Source organism: Aquarana catesbeiana, linkage group LG07 (assembly GCF_042186555.1).
Source record: "Aquarana catesbeiana isolate 2022-GZ linkage group LG07, ASM4218655v1, whole genome shotgun sequence".
Lineage (NCBI taxonomy): Eukaryota > Metazoa > Chordata > Amphibia > Anura > Ranidae > Aquarana > Aquarana catesbeiana.
Window position 1 is genome coordinate 292,338,207 of NC_133330.1, and position 25,811 is coordinate 292,364,017.

The window sequence follows — 25,811 nt, forward strand, 5'->3', positions numbered from 1 at the left end:
CGGCTTTTCATCAAGTTTGGAGGGACGTCCAGTTCTTGGTAATGGCACTGTTGTGCCATATTTTCTACACTTGATGATGACTGTGTTCCATGGTATATCTAATGCCTTGTAAATTCTTTTGTACCCTTCTGACTGATACCTTTTAACAATGAGATCTCTCTGATGCTTTGGAAGCTCTCTGCGAACCATGGCTTTTGCTGTAGGATGCAACTAAAAAAATGTCAGGAAAGACCTACTAGAACAGCTGAACTTTATTTGGGGTTAATCAGGGGCACTTTAAATGATGGCAGGTGTGTACTGACTCCTATTTAACATGAGTTTTAATGTGATTGCTTAATTCTGCACACAGCTACATCCCCAGTTATAAGAGAGTGTGCACACTTAAGTAACCACATTATTTTATTTTTTTTATTTTTACTTCCCTCACCCCCCCCCCCCCCCCCCCCACTAAAAGTTTGCAGTTTGTTCTTCAACTGAGTTTTACAGTTTAGAGGTCACATTAAAGGTGGAAGAAGTTCTGAAATGATTTAACTTTCTAATTTTTTTACATCACAGAAACCTGACATTTTAACAGGGGTATGTAGACTTTTTATATCCACTGTATGTATGTGTAATATATATATATATATATATATATATATATATATATATATATATATATATATATATATACATATATAATTGACATGGCCTATATCTGTTAGAAGAGAGGAATGTGGTATGCCCCTATTCACTAACTTATTCTGCAGTCTGTAAAATCTTCCTTCCATTTCTGTAAATTACACTGCGGAGCTCTAAAATAAAATTAACAAAACCTATGCCTGTAAGTGGCAATTAGGGCAAACAAGAAATATTTGTAAAATGTTCCATATTTACCTGATTAAAAGGAATTTAAAATTAATACAGCTTTTATTTTACAATTGAAAATACATAAAGAAAATATAAAATATGATATATTTCCTTTACAGACTAAGAAAATTTCATTCATAAATTAATTCATTCATCGCTGTCTTCGTTCCCAAGAGTTATTTTGATTTACCACCTAACCTAGCAATGAATTTATATTAAAATAAGGAAGTAAGTCAGTTGCTTGGAAACCTGCACTAAATCCCACACAGCTTGTGTACAAAAGGTCACAGGTAAGAGGCTTTTCCTGGAAAATCTATTTATAATCTTGTTTGTCAGTCGGAGTCAGTGTGCTATAGCGTCACCTTATGGGGGGGGTCACAATGCAGGAGACACCTGTGTGATCAGCTGCTATTTCCACGCGTGAATGTACAGCAGGTTACACCTATTTTTTTTTCTTCCTGTGTCTTGTTTTCATTGCAGGGGGATATGCAGTTTACTTTTCCAAATCCACAGCTAAAAACAAGAAAAGATGGGATATCGTTTTAAATGGGGAGCTATTGTTATGACTAAGTATGCATGTACACCTAATAGGACCACCTGGAATGCATTTTTACTGCTAGCCTTGTGCCCCTCAACTTTTGGATCTAGAAGTGTGTATTGAGCTGAACTCAACCATGCCAACGTAAATATACTGTAGCTTGCAACGTTCAAGTTCTGTAGTCACGACTACTCAATGACTACGCTTTCTGGCAGGTACTCCTTCCAAAGACCCTCTTTTCCCCTAAATAGACCAGGGGCAGGACCTTCCTACAAAAGACATACAGTTCCACACTTGAGAAGGGGAAGGCAAACTAAAGGAGCAGTAGGGCTGGGTTCAAATATATGTGAATTGCTTTTTTTTTTTTTTTTACAAATATTGAGGTGTTTTTATTAAAGAATAAGGATATACAAAATTTGCATACATTGACAGAGTACATGAGATATATCCAATCTCTGCAAGAATCTAGATACAATTATCAAGTGGTACAATCCATGTATATGTTAGCAAAGGCTATGCTCAAACAATTGCAATCTATAAATTGTCCGAGGCCCAGACATCAGGTGTGCATATGGGCAAGGATAGTAGTGACACATATCAATCAATCAGACAATACATTGCATGTGGCTGCGTTCTTGAGCCATGTGTCCCATATTTTGCCATATTTGGCAGGGCAGCCTCTATGAATATAAATCTCTTTCTTATACGGTAGAACATTGTTCACAGCTGAGATCCACTCTTGGAGTGATGGTGGTGTGACCTGAAGCCATTTTCTCGCTATGAGCAGTCTAGCAATAAACAGTGTCTCCTGAAGGAATATTTTGTGAAATTTATTTGAATCTGGATCAGGGAATACTCCAAGCAGACACTGCTTAGGGCACAATTTCAGAGGGGATCCCATCTCGTCATGGATAAATTTCACTATATGGGATCAATAGTCATGTATTGCGGGGCAGGACCATAGAAAGTGAAAGAAGGTGCTGGATGGACTAGCACAACGGGGGCACAACGGATTATGATCCGGTTTGTATTTAGCCAGTCTGAGAGGGGTTAGATATACCCGATGCATGATATAGAGCTGTGTAAGACGGTCTGATAATTTCGTGGAGACCCCCTTACAAGTGTCTAATGCATCCTCCCATTCATCGTCCTCCAGTCCCCCCACCTCCCCAGACCAACAGTCTTTTAATTTATACGCAAGAATATTTGCTGTAGGGAGAAGTAGTAAGTTGTAAAATCTTGAGATAAGTTTACGAGAGTCTAGTCCCATCATAATATATGAGATGTCTAGTTGTTCTACATTAGAGATGGTATTACCAAATTGGGCCTGGGAGCATGGCAGAGCTGGAGGTATCGGAAGTGCATATGGTTGGGGAGGTTAAACTCTACCTTAAGTTGTTGGAATGATTTTAAGGCAGTGTCACAGTAGACATCTGATAGGTATCTAATCCCTTGCCCAAGCCAGAGGGTATGTTCTGGTATAGCTGTCAATTCTTTCAGAGCGGGGTTATCCCATAGGGGCGTATGGAAGTGTGTAGGTGGTATCTTTAATTTGCGACCCACTATCTCACAGATCTTACAGTGGTGGTGTAATAACCCCTTGCGGTTCCCTACTCCATGTGTACCCATGTTGCCCTTAAGCAGGATTTGAAATGGGTGGGATAACGCCTGATATTGAGGAGAACATATTAGGGACAGGTACCGGTTTTAAGGACAGCTTCAATAGATTTGAAAATCCTAAGAGGCAAATAGGCTGGGGCATGCCAGAAGACATACATATACTTGGGGAGGAGAACCATTTTAATGAGATTCACCCGATCCATCACTCCAAGGGGTAGTTTAGCCCATGTTTGTATTTTGTATTTTAGATTTGCTATTAGGGGTTCTATATTTAGTTTGGTAAAGTCTTCTTGTGAGCGGGTGATCACAATCCCTAAGTATGTCATAGAGCTGACTCTAAGCAATGGGGAGGAGGACTGAAGTTCCGTAGGGGCACTCACGTCGATAGGGAGGATCTGGGATTTATCCCAATTTATTTTTAGGCCAGAGTATCTACCGAAGTGTCGAATAACCTCAAGGGCTACCTGTAAGGATGGGCCTGCATCCCCAAATATAGTAACATGTCGTCCGCATATAGGCTAAGTTTTTCTACCAGATCTCCTTGTCTCAGCCCACAGACTCCTGGGTTAGCTCTAAGTGCTGAGGCAAGAGGCTCTACCGCAAGGGCATACAATAAGGGGGACAAGGGGCATCCTTGGCGTGTGCCTCTGGAGAGGGGGAAGGGAGCAGAGATTTTACCATTGAGCAAGATCCTGGCTCGCGGGTTTTGGTAGAGGAGACGGATCCATTTGATGAAATTTGGTCCAAAGCCGAATTTTGCAAGGCATTCCCAGAGGTAATCCCACTCAACTGAATCGAACGCCTTTGCGGCGTCAAGAGAAACTATCACTCTAGAACCCAGATTGTCATGCGCAGCCTGCATATTCATATGAAGCCTACGCAGGTTATATACTGTATTTTTTGCTGGCATAAACCCAGTCTGATCTGGGTGGATCAGGTTGAGGATCACAGTGTTGAGGCGTACTGCCAGGATCTTGGCCAATATTTTAATATCTAGTTGTAGGAGAGATATTGGGCGGTATGATTCAGAAAGTTCTAGATTTTTACCGGGTTTGTGTATTAATACAATATAGGCCTCTCCCATAGAAGAGGGTAGGGATCCGTGTTTGAATATAAAAGAGAACAATTCATGGAGCTTGGGGATAAGGGTCTCCCCATATGTAGTGTAAAATTCTAGGGGTAGGCCATCGGAGCCCGGTGCTTTGGAGGGGCTTAAAAGGGATATTGCCTGTGCAATCTCGTCAACCGTGAACGGAGCTTCCAGTAGTTCAATTTGGGGTTGTGTGAGAGTAGGTAGGTCTATATTCGCCAAAAAGGGCCCAATTTCCTCTAAAGGAATGTCAGTGGAGGAGGAGTATTAGGATATAAAGAAGGAGCGAAATTCGTCAACCACCTCATCAGGGTCATTTAGTAATACACCATTAGTGGTACGCAAAGAGACCACCATGGGAGGTTTCTGATCAAGGTGGGCTAGATAAGCTAGGAGACGACCCGCTCGCTCTCCACATTCGTAGTGCCTCTGCTTGGAGTAATATATTTATAACCCAGTAGGGAGCATGGTCAGAAAGGACACGGGGATTAAATCCCACTTCTCCTAGTATAGGAAGAAGAGTATGGGATATTAGGATAAGATCTATGCATGACATAGCGTTATACGTGGTTGAAAAGCATGAAAATGCCTTGTCTAGGGGATGTCTGTGTCTCCAGGTATCTACCAGGTGCAGGTCGGCAAGAAGTCTCCCGAACCTGGTGTATGAGTGGGAGGGGTGGTCCAGTGAAGTTACAGATAGTCTGTCCAGGGCACCATGTGCCACATTATTAAAGTCCCCCAGTCAGATCGCTGGAACTGAGGGAAATTGAGACATAAAAGCTATACCTTCGGTGATCACATGAAATTGGAAGGGGGGTGGTATGTAAATCGCCAGGATCAGTATTTCTAGACCGTTTAACTTGGCATGCAAAAATAGGAATCTACCCTGGGGGTCAGATCTGAGTGTTAATAGCATAAAACGCACTGTTTTGGCCACCAATACTGCAACACCCCTAGAGTGCGCAGAATGGGGAGCCTGGTATGTTCAGCCTAGCCACGGTTTCTTAAGTGTCATTTGGAGATGGCCCGTAAGGTGAGTCTCCAATAACACCATAAGGTCTGCACGTTGTGTCTTGAGGTATGATAGTACTGCATTACGTTTAGGCTTTGCTCTGAGGCCCCGCACTTTCCATGTAATACATTTCAGGTCAACCATATTGACAGACAATAAATTGCTATGTGCCCAACATCTAGAGTGCCCACCCTCATGCCCTGGGCCATCCCAAAATCCAGAGGGAGTGTATTAATGTCCCCAAGACACAAGGTGAGCCCACAAGGACACTGCGGCATATGCCATGAGAACTCTGACCGACTGGCAACATATACGATTCTTTTGCAATGTATAGCATTCATGTAATGAAACACCAATATCTAGCATTTTCAAGCCCATAGAGTATATACTGAACAATAAACCCATAGAGTATATACTGAACAATAAACCAAAAATTCGACCAAGAGAAATAAAAAAGAAAACAAAAACAGTCTAATACGCCGGCCTGTCCGGGTAGGCAATGCACCAAGTTAAAAACAAGTGCAGGTTGCTGGAGCCAACCAGTCCAGGGAAACCTTGCTTGTGCCATGTGGCAAACGTTGCATCTAACAATTAGAAAGACGGGAGCCATGAGGGTTCCCGCAACTAGTGGGACGATTATTCGCTGCAAAGCAGACAGCAGCAGTAGGAGTGAGACTCCTGGTCTGGGATCTCTAGGATAGTATATGCTGGGAAGTGTACAGGATAGCAGTATCTGAGTCCATATACCAGGTGCCATGTCGGGTATTGACTTGCTACAGGAGATTGAAGTGTGGGGCTGGAACTCTCATCTACCCACAGAGATCTGCTTCATACCAGATGGGGGGAAGAAAAGGCGGTAACCGTGGATTCGGCAAATGAGTATTGCAATGGGGGGATGGAAAGCCAAGAGAGGATCTCAGGGAGAAGGGAAGAAGTGGGGGGAAAGTTCAGTGCGTTCAAATATGGTGGGTGTATGTTATGTGAATTGCTTTTAATGGAGCCGGTTCCCACATGTCCGGAGCAACTGCAGCACAGTTTGAAAAATGGTCCTGTGCATTTTTTCGGGCCTGGTTCAGGTGCAAATTCAGGGAAAAATATGCCCCTGAACCAGTGAACATAAACGCTGGACATGTGTGAACCAGCCTTACACCTATTACACCCTGACAGTCAATAGGCCCAATTTCCCAAGCTCTAACAATTGCTAATTGGCATACCAACCATTATTTTCAAGAACAACTTAAATTGATTATAGTTAAAACAATTAACATGTGGTATATGAATGTTTAAAAGTCCACATGATCCACAGTGAGTCCCTAGTATTGTATAATATTATAGTTCATAAATCTTCCAAAAAGATGTCTTCAATGAAATACACTTCACCATGTGAGAACGCACACTGCCACTACAAACAGCTTACCTTACTATTATGACCTACTCAATATTTGGTTGTTATGCGCCTGTCTCTTTAAGAGAATACTTTGCTATATTATGCAGTTGGATTTGTCCCATCAGATCTCCCATAGATATACAAAATTCCAGAAGATGATGCTCAAAAATAAAATTTAAACAATCCTTCATAAAATTATTGTTTAAATTTATTGTTTAAATTTAATTGTTAAGCATTATCCTCTGAAATTTTTATTTCTCTGGGAGATCCGATGTCTTTATGAAAGAATTCCAACTGCATAATTCAGCAAAGTACTCCCTTTGGGACAGGTACAGGTGCATAGGTACATGCATAGGTAATTGTAGGATGAGCTGCTTGTGGTGGCAGTGTGTGTTCTCACGTAGTGAAGTGTATTTCACAGAAGACATCTTTTTGGAAGATTTATGAAATGTATATTATTGTGGTACTATACTCAGGGCTGTTTCACACTGCTCTGTGGCAAAATCAACTTTGCTCTGTTTCAGATGCCTGTGCTATGCTTTTCTGATGCATTTTTTGATAGCCTGTGTGGAAAAAAGGGTGAAAATACTGCGCTAAACCCAATAAACCATGAATGAAAAGCTGCTAACACACAAACAAACCAAGTCTAATCAAAAGTGCAAACAATAAGTGTAGCGCTAAAGATTGCAAAACCTGTATGCATCCAAAACCCCTCAATCACGAAGGCCAAATGGGTGCAAAAAATATAAGTGAACAATATTTTATATATACGGCCTTGCACCCGTTATGGGAGTGGAGGCACTCTTATACATGTTTCTCTTGTTGGCCTTCTGGCTTCTCTCCTCGGACACATATTACTTGCCTATCTACCGGGCTCTGCCAGAGGAGTACTTCCCCTTTCGTCTTTTTAATACCATTTTTATTATTGTTTTTTGATTTTTTTTCTTCCTTTCACATTTGTCTTGTCTTTCGCACTGTCCTGCGTCCCCGCTCGTTATCTCCACCTTCCCTGACATCATCTCTCGGTTGGAGGTTGCTGGTGGGCGGTTATGAGGCCAGGTGACCTTTGAGTGACATGCTGACTATGCGTTGGAAGTGACGCGGTGGTTTCTTTTGACACGTGACGGCTCCCCCTACATCCAGTGTGAGGCTTGGAATGCAAACTCCTCACATTCCGGCGGAAGTGACAATGTTGTCACTTCCTTCTTCGCTTTCGAGGCTTGGAACACAGATGGGACGCAGACAGCGAGAGATCTGTCTGCGTCCAGCAGTACTATCAGGCTATTACTGGTTTATGACACATATGATCATTACCCAGGGACTATGTTACTGTATGCATTTATTATGTTACTGTATGTGAGGCCTGGGATGCAAGTCACTGAATCTACTTCCAGAATTTACTTCTGGTTCCGCCATGATGGGAGCGGATCTATCTTACCTAGTAATTGATGCACAGTTTATATTTAGGAGCAATGTGGGGAGGCAAGGATATATATTTTTATACTTTTTGTGATCATCTTTTTTTATATGGTATTTTACCTTCAATAAACCTACCTTGGTTGACCTACGCCATGTGGAGTTCCTTTTTCTCTTGTTTCCTCATGCTGGAGTATTGATGACCATCTTTGGACCACCTTCATTGTTGGACCAGTTTGGCGGCCGTTAAGCCTTGGAAACTCTTGTTTCAATCACCACCCAACCTCGTGCAGATTGGAGTTTGCAGCCTGCAGGAGACCATCCAGTTTGGCATCACCACTGGGGATCTAGTATCCCAAAGCCTTATAGACGCACTGCCGTACAGTACGTGCGTCCAACTGATCCAGTAAGAGTATCCCATTCTTCTATCTGTCTTCCACAGGGGCATATCTTTGCCTCCCCACATTGCTCCTAAATATAAACTGTACATCAATTATTAAGATAGATCCGCCCCCGTCATGACCAGAAGTAAATTCCGGAAGTAGATTCAGTGACTTGTGTCCCAGGCCTCACATACAGTAACAAAATAAATGCATACAGTAACATAATAGTCCCTGGGTAATGATCATATGTGTCATAAACCGGTAATAGCCTGATAGTACCGCTGGACGCAGACAGATCTCTCGCCATCTGTGTTCCATCTGTGTTCCAAGCCTCGGTCAAGCAGGTGCCTTCGTATCTTAAAGACACCCGGGATACCATTAACCTGCTAGAGAAGGTTGATTACCATGACGATCTCCTCCTCGTGACGGCGGATGTATCCGCACTTTATACGTCTATCCCACAGGATTTGGGTCTGGCCACAGTTGACTTGTTTCTTTCCAGAAATTCAGGTCTACCCCTGATTCACAGAAACTACATTATGGAACTACTCAAATTCGCTACGGAACATAATTATTTTTGGTTCCAGGAGGTTTTTTGCTCACAAATCAAGGGCCTTGCGATGGGGGCTAAGTATGCCCCCAGTCTGGATAACTTGTTTATGGCCTTGTGGGAGGAGGATGTCGTCTATGCCCTCAAAGGACCAGAGTTGGTCCTGTGGGCTAGGTACATAGACGACATCCTCCTCCTTTGGAGGGGTGATCGAACATCTTTGGATGGTTTTATGTCCTATTTGAATGCCAATGATAGGGGCATTTCCCTGAGGTTTGAGGCAAGCCCTGAGTCCATTCATTTTTTGGATCTGGAGATCTCGGTTGAGGAGCACCAGTTGATGTTCTGGACTTTCTTTAAACTCACGGACCGTAATGGTTATATCCCGGTCGAAAGCTGTCATCACCATCAATGTCTTAAGTCTGTACCCAAGGGACAGTTCCTTCGTCTTCAACGAAACTGCACTAACATTGGTGACTTTCTTTCCCAGTCTCAGATTCTCAAAAAGAGATTTGTGGAGAAGGGGTACAAACCCTTAGAGCTTGATGTGGATATCCGGGAGGTCACTGACATAGATAGGAACTCCTTATTGGCTGATCGCCCTAAGGTACAAAGGGAGAATCAATTTAAATGGTCTTTCTTCACCTCGTTTTCTATACAGCACAAGGTAATTAAAAGGATATTAAACAAGCATTGGAAGGTTCTATTGAGTGACCGTGTGTTGGGACCGGTTTTACCTGATCGGCCGGGCATCATTTTTCGGGGTGCTCGCTCCATTCAGGGTGAGGTCGCTCCCAACACCATGGACCCTCCCTGCGCTGTTTCCTTCTTTCCAGAATGCAAGGGGTATTACCCTTGCAGGAGGTGTAATGTGTGCCTGCACAATGTGTGTGGTAGACGTAAATCTTAAACCTTTTTTTCAACGGTAACATCACAGATTTACAATATGAAACACTTCACCACGTGTGCTACATAACACATTGTTTACCTGATTACATGCCCATGTAAGAGGCAATATGTTGGACACACAATTAGGACCTTTTCCATCAGGGTGAATGAGCATATAGCTAAAATTAAAAAGGGCTGTACCAAGCACAGTGTTCACCGCCATTACCTGGAGTTCCATGATAAAGACCCCACGGGCACTTCTTTTCAGGTTATCGATAGGTTCGTCCCACATTGGAGGGGCGAGTCTTGCTTTAGAGGTGTGTCGCGGCTTGAGACCTATTGGATTTATGAGTTGAGGTGCTACTCGCCCCATGGCATGAATGTAGATTGGGATATCAATTGCTTCATTAACCGGGCGTGAGTGGCACCTCTTCTCATGGTCTCATCCGTGACACACCCTTTTAGGGGCATTTCCTCTGTATATATTTTGTGGGTAGTAATATCCCGGGCATCCCCCCTTTAGACACTTTCTATGTGTTTGTGAGAGGTCCATCTGTGCCTTCAGGTGGACATTGATGAGTGGCCTTGCACCCGTTATGGGAGCGGAGGCACTCTTCTACATGTTTCTCTTGTTGGCCTTCTGGCTTCTCTCCTCGGCCACGTATTACTTGCCTATCTACCGGGCTCTGCCAGAGGAGTACTTCCCCTTTCGCTTTTTAATACCGTTTTTATTATTGTTTTTTGATTGGCCAGCTTTTTATTTTTCTTCCTTTCACATTTGTCTTGTCTTTTGCACTGTCCTGCGTCCCCTCTCGTTATCTCCACTTCCCCTGACGTCATCTCTTGGTTAGAGGTTGCTGGTGGGCGGTTATGAGGCCAGATGACCTTTGAGTGACATGCTGACTATGCGGTGGAAGTGACGCGGTGGTTTCTTTTCACACGCGATGGCTCCCCCTACATCCAGTGTGAGGCTTGGAATGCAAACCCCTCACATTCCGGCAGTGACAATGTCGTCACTTCCTTCTTCGCTTTCGAGGCTTGGAACACAGATGGGACGCAGACGGCGAGAGATCTGTCTGCGTCCAGCAGTACTATCAGGCTATTACCAGTTTATGACACATATGATCATTACCCAGGGACTATTATGTTACTGTATGCATTTATTATGTTACTGTATGTGAGGCCTGGGACGCAAGTCCCTGAATCTACTTCTGGAATTTACTTCTGGTTTCACCATGACGGGGGCGGATCTATCTTACCTAATAATTGATGTACAGTTTATATTTAGGAGCAATGTGGAGAGGCAAGGATATGCCCCTGTGGAAGACTTGTTAGTCGAAACGCGTCGGACCAGCACATCCTGCTTCCCACATTGCCATTAAATATATTTTTATACTTTTTGTGATCGTCTTTTTTTATATAGTATTTTCCCTTCAATAAACCTACCTTGGTTGACCTACGCCATGTGGAGTTCCTTTTTCTCTTGTTTCCTCATGCTGGAGTATTGATGACCATCTTTGGACCACCTTCATTGTTGGACCGGTTTGGCGGCCGTTAGCCTTGGAAACTCTCGTTTCAATCACCACCCAACCTCGTGCAGATTGGAGTTTGCAGCCTGCAGGAGACCATCCAGTTTGGCATCACCACTGGGGATCTAGTATCCCAAAGCCTTATAGACGCACTGCCGTACGGTACGTGCGTCCAACTGATCCGGTAAGAGTACCCATTCTGCTATCTGAATGTCTTCCCCTGTTCATTGGTTCATTTTATACTTTGGTTGGAGATTGAGGAGAAAGTTCCCCCACCATTGGACACTCTACACACTATACATGTGGACTTTTCTTTTTTTTCCCCCCTTTTTTTATGTTCATTGCCATTATTTCACAACACTTTGGGGTTTATTTTGATGTTATATAAAATATTATTCACTTACATTTTTTGCACCCATTCGGCCTTCGTGATTGAGGCGTTTTGGATGCATACAGGTTTTGCAATTTTTAGCGCTACACTTATTGTTTGCACTTTTGATTAGACTTGGTTTGTTTGTGTGTTAGCAGCTTTCCATTCACGGTTTATTGGGTTTTAACGCAGTATTTTCATCCTTTTTTCCACGCAAGCTACCAAAAACGCACAAGAAAAGCATAGCACAGGCAACAGAGCAAAATTGATTTTGCCACAGAGCAGTGTGAAAGGGCCCTGAGTATAGTACCACAATAATATACATTTCATAAATCTTCCAAAAAGATGTCTTCTGTAAAATACACTTCACTACATGAGAACAAACACTGCCACCACAAGCAGCTCATCCTACAATTACCTATGCAATTACCTATGCACCTGTACCTGTCCCAAAGGGAGTACTTTGCTAAATTATGCAGTTGGAATTCTTTCATAAAGACATCGGATCTCCCAGAGAAATAAAAATTTCAGAGGATGATGCTTAACAATAAAATTTATACAATAAATTTAAACACTTATTGTTTGTACTTTTGGTAGCCTGCTTCTATAAAAAATACACATGGCTCAAAAAAAAAACACCAAACGCGGTGCAGTTTTACGGCAATTTCCATTTTTTTCAATAGGACAACAGCAGCATACTGAGCTTCCCAGTGAAAGGCTGTGCAGAGGGTGTGTCAGGACAAGTCTGATCATTGGAGAGCACACTGAGTTCCCAGCACAGCTAGAGAACTGACCACTGTGTGCTCTCCTGCCTAGTGTGGTCAGTTTTTATTAGGAAAGCAGAGGGACTGGCAGGGTCACCAGCGATTTCACGCAAAGGATGCAATACAAAGAGAACAAGATACTTTCTCATACAAGTACATGGTGCAGCAGGCACATATCAGGACTATGAAATGTTGGGCATACGCTTTAAGGGCTGTGCTAGAGTTTTATATATTTTTTTTTTTTCTTTTTTTTTTTTTCATTATTTTCAAAAATGATGGCTAATGAATGGATGAAAAGGACAGTTACAGGGCTCTAAATAAAGCATGAATGACAGGTTAGTAAATTAAACTGTTAGTTAATGAAAAAGCTTGCCTGTGCTCTCCCCACCATCTCGTAGTAATGCTACACCATAAAAAAAATTCTTGCAACCCCTCCATCATTGACATAGATAATCTTTACAAAAGCTTCCCCTATTGATAACAGATGGGACAGTCAACTCTACTTTGGTCATCTCATGATCCAGAGTTTATTTATTAAATTTTCTCAGAAGGAGTGTGACTTCTCAATGGTAGCTTCTGATTGGTTACCAGTGCAGTTCAACCAGACTCTTGTATTGTGCAGTCACTTTCTTTGGTGGCTATTTATACTCAGGTGTGGAAGCAGTGATCGGGTTTAACATTTTATTTATTTCAGGTACTTATATAGCGCCGTCAATTTACGCAGCGCTTTACATATATACATTGTACATTCACATCAGTCCCTACCCTCACAGAGCTTACAATCTAAGGTCCCTAACTCACATACATACACATACTAGGGCTAATTTTAGACAGGATCCAGTTAACCAACCAGGATGTCTTTAGAGTGTGGGAGGAAACCGGAATACCTGGAGGAAACCCACACAAGCACAGGGAGAACATGCAAACTCCAGGCAGGTAGTTGTGGTTGGGACATAGGGAATGTGGGGGTGCTGAAGCAGGGCAAAGTGTATCATAGTTTGAGCACCTTATAAGGAGGGTTGGTATGACGTTGTAGGTTCTATGACTGGAGCGAGACCCTTTCATTTGGGGCCGCAAGCACAAGACCTCCCTGCAATTGCCTCTTCTTGTCCATGAAGCATGAACAAGCAAGAAATTCTCTAGACTATCAAATTTGTTATGACCTCTAACACGTTTACATGTAACAAAAAGAGTCTGACCCTTAAGAGCTACTATGCTGACAGTCATTTAGCAGAGTTAAATGATTTAACCTCAAAAACTATGGGGGTTATTTACTAAAGGCAAATCCACTTTGCACTACAAGTGCAAACTACAAGTGCAAACTACAAGTGCAAAATGCACTTGAAATTGCACTTGGAGGTGCAGTCGCTGTAGATCCGAGGGGGACATGTAAGGAAAATAAAAAAAACAGCATTTTAGCTTGCACATGATTGGATGATAAAATCAGCAGAGCTTCCCCTCATTTCAGATCTACCCCTCAGATTTACAGCGACTGCACTTCCAAGTGCACTTGTAGTGCAAAGTGGATTTGCCTTTAGTAAATAACCCCCTATATGTCATATGGAAGATGTATAGCTCAATGCTCTATTAAAGAAGGATGCTGTGCCTGGAATAGGGTATATTTTACAATGTTTATGATCAAATAAATGACATAGCTTTTATGCCCTCTTACAAAGCTGACAATGACCTGCAAACAGGTTGGATTAGGTGTGTGCAGTCTGCAACCCTGTGGTTTACTTAAAGTGTTACTAAACCTACAAAAGTAAAATCAGTCTGTATATGCAGTGAAGCATGCTTGTTATACTCGCTATGAAACCTAAGGGGTTAATCCTCTGCATTGTGTAAAAAGGCTGTTTGATTCTGTCTTCTCTGATCCTCCCCTTTTACTGTCCCCAATTCATCTGCTGAAAGAACAGAACCCTAAGAGGCACTCTGCACATGCTCAGTTTGATGTGTATGGCTAGAGAATTTTTTTTGTTTTTCTTTGGGAGGGTCCCTGTGATCGGCACAGGGCCAATCGGCACTGTCCAAACAGGGGTCTTGCAGCCTCATAGGACAGTCAGAGGAGAATGAAAACTCCTCCTACAAGCTTTAACCAGACATTGATAGAATTCACAAGACTGCTATATACTGCTGATGAGAAAAGATATTTTGCCGTTTATATTTACTAAAATAATTGCATTTCCATGTTCTGTGTACTGTGGGAGAACAGATATAGTAAATACAGGGTTCTGGGGTTAGTAAAACTTTAAATTCAGATCTTTTTTCTTCTCTCTTACAATGTAATTTCTTCCAAAACAAGGACATGCTTGGAAAATAGTATGGTGGTGGATGCAACATTGATCTTAGGTGACCTATAAATTTGCCACTTGTTACCCTGCACTGGCTGTAAATAAAATATTGACCCAATACCTTTCTTGGTGATTTCCCCCACAAAAAACATAAATGTGAAAGTGATTGTGGCGTTTGTAATTGCATTAGGTTTGGATAACATTATAGGGCCTGTGTAGATGGATTCTGGGCTTGTGTGTCAGTCTGAGATGCTTCTGAGATCATTCAGAATTAACTGACGTGGACCACCTCCTGACTTGCATTTTACCTGCTTCAACTGGATCTTGAAATACACATAGTAGTATATGGGAATGCAAAACCTGCCTGGCTCGGACAAAAGCCTGTTGAGACAGCTCCTAAAGCACTTTAGTCAGTCACAGTATTATAAGATTCAACTGGTATTGTGGATTTATAATATAAATCAGCATTGTTTTGGCAGGTTCCATCATTTATTGATCTAGGACCCATATGAATGACTGATCTGTGAAAGTCTGGCAGACCTTTCTGGAGTGTAAATTCACAATTGGCACATTCAGTGGAGTTTTTGCTGTGTGCATTAAATGCCTAACAATTATACTGCCACTGAACATTTGAGTTTCAGTTTGGATTTGAAAGCTTAACTCTAGGTACAGTGCCTTGAAAAAGTATTCACACCCCTTGACATTTTCCACATTGTGTTATGTTACAACCAGTGGCGGCTGGTGCTCAAAATTTTTGGGGAGCATAAACAAACTGAAAAATACTGAACCCCCCCCCCCATCAATTGTAGCCTAACTGTGCCCATCAAATGCAGCCACTGTGCCCATCAAACGCAGCCACTGTGCCCATCATATGCAGCCACCTGTGCCCATCAAATGCAGCCACCTGTGCCCATCATATGCAGCCATCTGTGCACATCAAGTGCAGCCACCTGCGCCCATCATATGTAGCCACTTGTGCCCATCAAACACAGCCATTGTGCCCATCAAACGCAGCCACTTGTGCCAATAAAATGCAGCCACTTGGGCACAGGTGGCTGCATATGATGGGCACAAGTGGCTGCATTTGATGGGCACAGGTGGCTGCATATGATGGGCACATCATATGCAGCCACTTGTGCCCATCATATGCAGCCAACTGTGCCCATCAAACACAGCCACTCTGGCACAGATCGCAGCTCTGGCATCAACAGCCACCTGCGCCCATCATATGCAGCCACTTGTGCCCATCAAACACAGCCATTGTGCCCATCAAATGCAGCCACTTGTGCCAATAAAATGCAGCCACTTGGGCACAGGTGGCTGCATATGATGGGCACAAGTGGCTGCATTTGATGGGCACAGGTGGCTGCATATGATGGGCACATCATATGCAGCCACTTGTGCCCATCATATACAGCCAACTGTGCCCATCAAACACAGCCACTCTGGCATGGATCGCAGCTCTGGCATCAACACCCCCCGGGCATGCGGATCGTGGCTCTGGCACCCCCCCGCATGGATCGTGGCTCTGGCACCCCCCCAGCGGCTCAGACAAAGCTGAGGGGACTTACCGCAGCACTGTCTGCAGCAGATCCTCTCAGAGCTGCGACCTTCGCTCCAGAGTGAGTCTGACGTCCTGCCTCCTGATTGGCGGGGCGGAAGGTTAGTGTGAAAAATGGTCACAAAACTGGGTGGGATCAGGGCGCTCTGTCTGCGCCGTGAGCCCACCCTATTTTGAAGCCTATTAGAGCCTCTGGCTCTAATCGGGTGCTTCAAAAAATACCTCCCACCCGGCCATAGGATTCCATGTCCTGAAAGTGGCCAGGCGCATGGATGGGGGTGCGGCGTCCGTGCGCCCACAGTGCACGGGCCGCCACTAGTTACAACCAAAAAACGTAAATGTAGTTTATTGGAACTTTTTTTATTGAATGCGTTTGATGATGCAGGAAGCATAAAAAATGGGCACTTCCAGTGGCCATGTGAGATGGTCTCCAGGTTTGTGCTGCAGTAGATTACACAGATTACAACAAACTGCAGGAACTGAGCAGTGTACTGATTGCTCCTACTTGCTTTGAGTGTTACTTTAATATATGAGAAAAGTAAAAAAAAAAAAACATTTACTAAAAAGCAGACAGAGGTTCTAACCCTTCTCCATTTTTCTTTTGTTTCTGTCCCTGTCCCGATTAGAAACATTTTCAATCACTTCCTATCCCAGATACAGGTAATAAAGTGAATCATCCCAATAGTCTGACAGTAGTTCTGACATTTCCCTCCAAATAAATAAATCATTTTAGATGTTTATTATTAATAATGTATTGTTCATTATATGTCACCTACTGATTTTTTTTTTTCGGTTGGTTCAGAATGGTAGAAGCTCAGAACCTGCCAATGGGTTGAGCAGCTGTTAGGATTTATTATTATTATTATACAGGATTTATATAGCGCCAACAGTTTGCGCAGCGCTTTAGTTTAAATGTGGAAACCCCCTTTAATATGCCCACTTCCCCAGTTTATTTGTAGCATCAAGTAATCATAAACTTGGAAAAGTGCGTAGCAACCTTAATGAACTGCACATACTTATCTTCCTTCAGTCCATATATAGATTTGTGTTTTCAAAACAGATTGAGTTTCCGGACTGCCAGAGCCTCCCATCTGAAATCATTAACACCAAATGCGTCATCGGCAATTTTCTCTGCAGTGTAGGTTTGTCAAATAATTTTAACACATTTATGGGAGCTCCATTTGTTATATCCCTTCGCATTAGCTTTTGAATTTTGTAGTACATGGGCAGAGGATTTGTTGCAGGGGTTACAACAAGCATGCCCAGTTGGGGGAGTGGAGCTGCTACATTACCCCCTGCTCCAACATGTTTACAGAACTCATGTGCCTATTCTCACCCTCCAAATTCATGTATGTCTATTTACCTGTACATTTTCTTTTCATCTATTAACCACTTCAGCCCCAGAAGGATTTACTCTCTTAATGACCAGGCCATTTTTTTGCGATACGGCACTGCGGCGCTTTAACTGACAATTGCACGGTCATGCGATGTTGTACACGAACAAAATTTATGTCCATTGTCCCCCACAAATAGAGCTTTCTTTTGGTCTATTTTTTGCACAATAAACAAAAAAACACCGACAATTTTGAAATAAAACAATACTTTTTACTTTTTGCTATAATAAATACCCCCCCCCCCCCCCTCAAAAAAAAAAAAATTAAAAAAAACTAATTTCTTCATCAGCTTAGGCCAATATGTATTCTTTTACATATTTTTGGTAAGAAAAAAAAAATCGCAGTAAGCGTATATTTATTGATTTGCGCAAAAGTTATTGCATCTACAAAATAGGGGATATATTTGTGGCATTTGTATTATAATTTTTTCTTTTTACTAGTAATGGTGGTGATCAGCGATTTTTAGCGGGACATTGCGACGGACAGATCGGACACTTTTTATTGACCAGTGTCATTTATACAGCGAACAGTGCTAAAAATAGCCACTGATTAATGTATAAATTACACTGGCAGGGAAGGGGTTAACACTAGGGGGCGATCAAGGGGTTAAATGTTCCCTAGGGAGGTGTTTCTAACTGTGGGGGGAATGTGTACTGACTGGGAGTAGAGAGAGATCGCTGTTCCTGATCACTAGGAACAGATGATCTCTCTCTACTGCCCTGTCAGAATGGGGATCTGTTTGTTTACATTGACAGATCCCTGTTCTGGCTATTTGTGGAATGATCGCGGGTGGCCGGTGGACATTGCAGCCGCCAGCCACGTGCATCGGGTCTGGCGTCAGGGTGCGGGTGCGCGTGCCTGCTATTGCTCTTAAAGTGGCCGACGTACACCTAATGCGATTTGCGCAGTCGTGACAACCTGCCGCAGTATAATGATGGCGGCTAGTCGGCCAGCGGTTAATCGACACCACAGAGACACTTGAGTGACAGGTCAGGGGTTTTGGAGGAGCTTTGGTGCTAAACTGGTAAGTATATGGAGAAGGTAACTGGGCAGAAGTGGTGTTGTGGGATGCCTCAGGTAAAGGAGGGGTAATCGGAGGACCAGATATAATTTTCATACCACTTAGACCCACCCATCAAAATATAGGCAGGCCCCAAATTGACAACTGGCCATCATGGCAGGTGTGTCAGCATTTATTTTGCAGCCTATATGAGCTACTACATGTTGCAAGGCCTCTAACAATTCAATTTAGTAAATTTAGAAGACCTCTTTTAAGCACTCTTTGTATCCAAGCCTAGCACAAACCTAAACATAAACCCTTCTGAGGAAAAAAAACATTCAGAGCCTCAACGATAAAGCAACACTGTGGAGTAAACATTGCCATGTCCAATAGGGGGCAGCATGTCCATTTTCTCCACTATAAACAGGCTCTATACTGTTTGTAGGGGCCCTTGTCTATTAATGGTCATATACACGTATGACTCAAAAAGAAAAAATAGAAACCCCACCACCTCCCTAGAATGTCATATTTACCAATGCTCGAGAGAGAGGCACAGGTACATCACATCTTCCACTTGATTCCAATGGTTGGGAAGAGTCAACAAATTATTCTTTCATTTAATAGATAAGCTATTTAAGCTATTCTTTTTTATATTAGACATCAGAACAGTCATAACATTATTTCTTCAGGCTGATTTCCTTTTTAACAACTGTTTATATAAAACTTTGAAAAAAATGTTGAATTTTAAAGAGACAATTCACCTTGCCCTGAATGGGCCAATTAACAAGGTCTTAGAAACCAACCCTTGACCCAATTATACTTACCTTCTTGGCACTCCCCTACCCTTCAGTTCCTCTTTTAGAGCTTGGAGTAAAACCATTGTAACCTCTGTATGTCATGGTGTTGGAGCACATACAGGGTTGAGGCCATCATCCTCATCATCATGTTCATCATGGGCCTAATGATTGGCCTCTCAGGTCACAGCACTGAATCCTTTAAGGTGGTCATATGCTCCCAATACCCTGAAACTTAGGGATATTTAGTATGAGTGAGTCAGGGACTTAAAAAGAGACTGTCACTTTATAGGCATAGCGGCAGATTCTCCTTATAGTGGATGTCCAGCCTATTCCTAACTAAGCTTAAATGAAAGGAAAATGTATATACTTACCTGTTCTGAGAGTGGTCCAGTCCGGTCATGTAATCTCTCCAGCGGCCAGGTACAGTGAATAGGAGAGATCGTCAAAAATGGCTGCAGTGCCTGGGCACTAACATCACCCATAGACTTACTATGGGGCATACATTGTCAGCTTTCCCTCCTCTAAATTGAAGCTGCCGCTGACAGCTGATCATGTGACTGGACCTGATCGCTCTCAGAATAGGTAAGTATGCACATCTTCCTTTCATAACGTAGATAGACTGAGATTTAGATGGTGTGGTGGGAGCAGGTTTAGGCTTAGTTAGGAATAGGCTGGACTTACACTTTAAGGGCTCATGCACACTGCAACACAAAAGCTGCTTTTACAGGCATTTTAACTTTTATTTCTCTCCCTCCAAGAGGATTTTTCTAGATTGCTACATAAAAAAGCTTCTACTGGGAACTGATATTCATCTAATAATAGAGTTTTAGCTATCAAACCACACATTATTTATTATTTCCATTTCCCTTTTGGACAAATGGAAATGGAATGGGAAAGCAACAGTAATATGCTCTGCACACAATGGCCTGTTTCACATGTTCAGCTTGTATAAGAGATAATTTTGAGGGATCAAAGTCTTTACCAAGTAAATATAGACAGTGGCGCTCCATCTATTAGGGGCATACGTGCGCCGCTCCCCTATCCATGTGTCAGGCCCCCTAATCTACATGCGGGGCGTCAGACGCATGGATTCCAATGGGGCTTTATTTTTGAAGCATGTGATTAGAGCCAGAGGCTCTAATAGGCTTCAAAAAAGGGTGGGCTCGGGGCACAGAACACTGTGCCCCGAGCCCACCCAGTTGTGTGACAATAGCAAATGAATATTCGCTATTGTCACACTGATTCTCCTCCCGGCCAATCAGGAAATGGTTCCTGAGACCCGTTTCCTGACTGGCCGAAAGGAGAAACTATCCTATTGGCCTAGGAGGAGGGAGAAGGAGGGAGGAGATGACGCAGGGGAAGTCCGACTGACTGACCCACCAGCCGTCACAGAGGAGAGGGGTGGTCCGCGCTCTATAGACTGTCATCTCCCTCCAGCCGGAGCTCAGTATGGAGCCAGGGATGCCTGTGTGCTGTGCCCGCTGTACCTATCCCCTGCCAGGGTAGGCTTCAAGATGGAGGTGGAGACAAGGAGGCCAGGACATGGAGGAGGGAAGCTGCCACCGGCAGGTACCCTTCACCCAGAGATAGTAGCATAATGGTTTTATTGTTCATTATGGAAATTGTCTCAGAAGAAGCATATTAGTTACAAAATGGTCATGGTGGTGCAAGGACTACCTGGTATTGTCACAGGGGAAATGCCATGAAAAAATGGAAATGGAATTCACCTTAGTGGACACCAGATAAGCCCAATCAAACTGATGGAAATTGCCATCATTTATGGTAGCACGCTTTATTTTACCGCTAGGAATGTCAGGGAAGGCTAGGAATGTAAACAGATAAAGGCAAGAATATATTTAGATTTCTGAATGGTGACGTCCTTTTGTACATTTTATTTTCCATACACCAGGTGATGATTAATATTTTTTAAAGAGGTTCTTCATCAAGGTTTTCAAAAATTCAAAATCAACACCTTCAAAAACTGTAGCTGCTGACTTTTAATAAACAGACACTCATCTGTCTAGGTATCCACCACCATCCTCGCTAAGACTAGTTCTTCGCTGGACTTCAGGTCCCTGGTGCCGACATGTTAACTGTGGGAAGCCAGCCCTGTAATTAGTCCCGCAGCCTCCCGGGACCTGTGACGTGTTCCAGAAGGTTGCTGGCAGGAAGGGAGAAGTACCTGTTCCCCCCCCAAAAAAATATAATGCTGAAAGTTGAAGAGGACAGAGGTGGAGGAAGAGTGGAACTTCCCCTTTTGGGTGAAGCTCTGCTTTAACTACTGCTAGAATGCACTCGTGGAGGGGGAGTAGGGACTGCTTTATGTGCAAACTACTTTTCAGCTCTATAGACCTCCAAACCAGAAAAAAAAAATATTATTTAATTTTTCTTGAACTGTACAGAACCTTCTGATTCGACTTAGTGACTCCTCCGTACCCTTTTCCCTTACCTTGCTATATTTATCCACAAAAGGCAATAAGAGAAGAAAACAAAGAAAAAGGTGAATTGTACAAGTTGTACATTTTGAGGCATTGTGCATTCCTCTCTAAACCTATTAGCTGCCTAAATGTTTTAAGGTAAGTCCATCCCTGGGCAGGGGAACTAAAAAAATAAAAGAAACAAAAAAGAGACCAGTGAGCACCACAAGATATAGAGGGAACAGCAAGCTGTCTGGTGCGTGTATTGTTTTGTCTCACACAACCCACTCATACGTGCTTTGACAAATGTGATTTGACAGTCACTATCTCAGACCCACTTTAGCAGTACTTGCCTTCCAAGTCAATATCCAACGATGAGAGGAAGTGAATGCAAGAATCACAAAAAAATAATGTTGACAGCCACTGAAGCTAGAACTGTCTCTGCCACATGCTGCTCATGCAGCAAAATGCTATTTTTATTCAAGCTAATTTTGCATTCATTTCCACAAAATGTAGGAAAGAATTGCCTCTGCCTACCTGCATTGCCTTATAACGAAAATTAGACCTTCAGGAACCCACAGGGGACAGACATTACAGCTTGTGTTTATTGTTTAACTCAATAGAAATGTCATATGCCAAGCGACAGGAAGCACTTGGCACTGTTCAAAAGTGCATGCCAACAGCAGCCTTTAGGGACTCGTGTATAGGACTTAAAGTAGTACTAAAAGTAAAGCTTTTTCTCTTTTTATTTTGGATTTAAAAAAAAAGGGATAATTATAACTCCTGTCAAATTCTATGCTATCTGTGTCCAATTAGGGGAGATTTCCCTTCACTTTGTGTCCCATTGCCAAACTAAGAGGAAATTCCTCTTAGTCAACAGAACTAGTGTCACCATTGGGAGATTTCTCTTTATTCCTATTCTGGTGACAACCCAAAATTTAGGATTTTCTTTTACTTTTTGCATGTCTGTCTTTTTGGGCATTGTACAGTGTTCACAGCCTACTCATTTGAATTGGCTGCCTTAATGTAACAGGTATTATTGCATTAGATGAGAATGTGGAGGTGTAAATAGGTCCTTACTGTTTTTTGAAGCAACATGTAAGCAGATGAAAGGTTCCTAATTTCTACATCAAATCAAACTTTGCAGGTAAACAAACTTTAGGAAAAATTGACAGAAGCATGTAGCTGATAGCATATCAATACGTATCTGATACTGCAGAAACTGGCACCTCAGCTCTGCCCGAAGCCTCCAGAAGTTTCTCCCCATCCATTCAACTGAGACTGCATTTCTTTTCTATGCTAATAGTGATTTTAGAAAAGTCAAATTTCAGACTTTGTGGGTGGTGTCAAGATTAAATTTTCCCTAGTAACAGGAATGACACCGTATGTAGTCATAATGCTTGTCAAGTCTCCTGAAATTTCACCCAATTTTGCCCTTTCCAGAATATAGAAACCAGACATTCAACACTCCTTGCAGATCCTCTCCAGTTCTGTCAGGTTGGATGGTAAACGTTGGTGGACAGCTATTTTTAGGTCTCTCCAGAGATGTTCAATTGGGTTTAAGTCAGGGCTCTGGCTGGGCCATTCAAGAACAGTCACGGAGTTGTTGTGAAGCCACTTCTTCGTTATTTTAGCTGTGTGCTTAGGGTCATTGTCTTGTTGGAAGGTAAACCTTCGGCCCAGTCTGAGGTCCTGAGCACTCTGGAGAAGGTTTTCATTCAGGATATCCCTGTACTTGGCCGCATTTATCTTTCCATCGATTGCAACCAGTCGTCCTGTCCCTGCAGCTGAAAAACACCCCCACAGCATGATGCTGCCACCACCATGATTCACTGTTGGGACTGTATTGGACAGGTGATGAGCAGTGCCTGGTTTTCTCCACACCGCTTAGAATTAAGGCCAAAAAGTTCTATCTTGGTCTCATCAAACCAGAGAATCTTATTTCTCACCATCTTGGAGTCCTTCAGGTGTTTTTTAGCAAACTCCATGCGGGCTTTCATGTGTCTTGCACTGAGGAGAGGCTTCCGTCGGGCCACTCTGCCATAAAGCAACGACTGGTGGAGGGCTGCAGTGATGGTTGACTTTCTACAACTTTCTACCATCTCCCGACTGCATCTCTGGAGCTCAGCCACAGTGATCTTTGGGTTCTTCTTTACCTCTCTCACCAAGGCTCTTCTCCCCCGATAGCTCAGTTTGGCTGGACGGCCAGCTCTAGGAAGTGTTCTAGTCGTCCCAAACGTCTTCCATTTAAGGATTATGGAGGCCACTGTGCTCTTAGGAACCTTAAGTGCAGCAGAAATTTTTTTGTAACCTTGGCCAGATCTGTGCCTTGCCACAATTCTGTCTCTGAGCTCTTCAGGCAGTTCCTTTGACCTCATGATTCTCATTTGCTCTGACATGCACTGTGAGCTGTAAGGTCTTATATAGTCAGGTGTGTGACATTCCTAATCAAGTCCAAACAGTATAATCAAACACAGCTGGACTGAAATGAAGGTGTAGAACAATCTCAAGGATGATCAGAAGAAATGGACAGCACCTGAGTTAAATATATGAGTGTCACAGCAAAGGGTCTGAATACTTAGGACCATGTGATATTTCAGTTTTTCTTTTTTAATAAATCTGCAAAAATGTCAACAATTCTGTGTTTTTCTGTCAATATGGGGTGCTGTGTGTAAATTAATGAGGAAAAAAAATGAACTTAAATGATTTTAGCAAACGGCTGCAATATAACAAAGAGTGAAAAATTTAAGGGGGTCTGAATACTTTCCGTCCCCGCTGTATAAATGATATTACATCACAACAAACACATAAATTAATAAAAGTCCAAAAGTGTTGGTTATAAGAAATCCACCGGGAAAATCTTTATGAATTCAAAGTGCACCAGCCACCACGTGAAAAGGAAAGCTACTGACCAGAAGTTTAGACCTCACATTATAAGAGGTCTAAAACAGCATTTAGATGAGACAGGATCCCATTTGGATGGATGGATGGTTCCAGACTGCTTGATCATTTAGCTGTCAATGCCTCAAATCTCTCTCATGAAGATACTATACCACAGGATGACTCAATCCCATCTCACCACCACAGGTACATACAAAGGAAAGACAAAAACATTTGATAGTGAAGTGCTGTATGTTATTTTATTAAAAACAAATCCAAAAAGGTACTCACAAACATAAGAGCATATGTGCATTAAAAGACCGCACCGCCAGTACTCAGGGCGTCCATGTTGACGTCACCGTTATTCTCCGTCCGGCGTATGTTTCGTTCAGTGGAACATCTTCCTGGGGCATCTGATGCAACAGCAGCTGTATGGAGGTATATGCATAGGCAATGATTGCACTCACATGCAGGGCCGATCCTAGGGTCACCGGCGCCTGGGTGCAGAAATATTTCTGGCGCCCCCACATGGGCGTGGTCATCTTACCAACTCCACCCCTTTACAAATGATTCTATGGCAACGACTCAAATACAGAGCTGCTCCCCTAAGAAGTCTTTGTTACCCTGAAATCCTCCCATGATCTCTTAACAATAAAGAAAATACAGGAAGAGAGAACACTAATGAGACCTGGAGGGGAACCTCTCTGATGCACACAGAGAGGGCTTCTGTTAGAAAGAGTCCCCAGACATAATACAGGATACGGTCAAAGACTGCAGACATGGTACAAGAGCTGGACAGAGACTGCAGACATAATACAGGAGATGATCAGAGACTGCACACATAGTACAGGAGATGGTCAGAGACTGCAGACATAGTACAGGAGATGGTCAGAGACTGCAGACATAGTACAGGAGATGGTCAGAGACTGCAGACATAGTACAGGAGATGATCAGAGACTGCAGACATGGTACAGGAGATGATCAGAGACTGCAGACATGGTACAGGAGATGATCAGAGACTGCAGACATGGTACAGGAGATGATCAGACTGCAGACATGGTACAGGAGATGATCA

At 42.9% G+C, this 25,811-nt stretch overlaps 1 protein-coding gene across 1 annotated transcript in view; it reads left to right on the top strand.

The window, feature by feature from the left end:
- The first annotated feature begins 1,118 nt into the window (after positions 1-1,118).
- Positions 1,119-25,811, top strand: part of RAB3B (RAB3B, member RAS oncogene family) — a 227,814-nt gene continuing 203,121 nt past the window's right edge. The window contains exon 1 of the mRNA XM_073593539.1: positions 1,119-1,139. The gene's annotated coding sequence lies outside the window, so the exon portion shown is untranslated. The remainder of the gene's footprint in view (positions 1,140-25,811) is intronic.